Genomic DNA, 1,176 nt, shown 5'->3' on the forward strand with positions numbered 1-1,176 from the left:
CACGTCCATTGCCTTCAGGTCCATGGCAGCCCCCTAAGACAAACAGAACTGCTCCCTGAGGTTTCTGAGATGGTGCATCTTTCCCGCAGCAGACAGCCTCAGCAGGTGGGTTTACACAGCCGACCTGGTGGTTAGCAGCCCGGCGCTTAACCCACTGCACCACCAGGGATGCTTGGTGGCGCCTGCAGATTCCACCCATCACACCCGTAGCCCGCAGCAATGAGATCTCCTCATTGAAAGGAGGAGCCAACAAGGGAGGACATTCGTGAAACCTGGACCTTCCTCAAGGACCTCCCCATGGGTGCTCGTGCGCTATGGGAAAGGTGAGGGGGCCAAACTCAGCAGCTGCCCTGCCGGCCACACCCTCCCATGAAGGGTGCATCCTTGGAAGGCCGATGGGCAGTGCTGCTCTGTTCTACCGGGGCTGTGTGGGTTGGACTCTACCCACGGGCGCACACAGCTGCAACCAATCCTCCCAGGAGCCTCTGTAGTGCCTGGAAAGAGGATTCTGGGTCAGAACTTCCTGCTCTAATCAGATTGATGCAGTTTACGCAAATGCACTATCCATGCACTCTAAATATAGATGGGGGGGGGGCATGTAATTCCTTTGTTTGGTGATGATACGTTACCATGGATACTCTGAAATGTCCCTGGAGGACGTTTTCTCTGAATACCTGCCCTCCGAGGAGTCCACGCCTTCTATTAAGTGTCCGAAGGAACACCTGGAATGAGGTACGGTTTGTTTTGCCAAACTGCCATTTGGCACGGATTGTGGTAAGGCTTGCACGAGCCCCCAATAACATGATATATCAAAACAAGCAAACTGCCATTTGGCCATCCTGTAGAGACTTTTCCTTTGTGAGTAGTCATGACGCAACTCAAGCGCCTGTTTCTGATTCAGGGATTCTGTCAGTCTCTGTGTACGTCCAAAGGAAGCCGGTCTTCTTTGCCCCACATGTTTCCCATGCTATTAAAGAAATAAACAAGATGTACTCGTTAGGTTGTTAACTGTTCTTCCTCAAAATTCTAAGAAGGATGTCAAATGGCCCATTTCCTAAATAAAAAGGTCAGAGAGCTACAAGAATGAAAGTCAGTGCCCCATGCTAAGAACTGTCCTAATCCTGGGTTGCTGCGTCTGGCTCTCAGTAAATCCATCAGTTAAGTTTTGCTTTCAGG

This window comes from Echinops telfairi, unplaced genomic scaffold (genome assembly GCF_000313985.2).
Source record: "Echinops telfairi isolate 266 unplaced genomic scaffold, ASM31398v2 ScPeMD7_2573;HRSCAF=3158, whole genome shotgun sequence".
Classification (NCBI taxonomy): domain Eukaryota; kingdom Metazoa; phylum Chordata; class Mammalia; order Afrosoricida; family Tenrecidae; genus Echinops; species Echinops telfairi.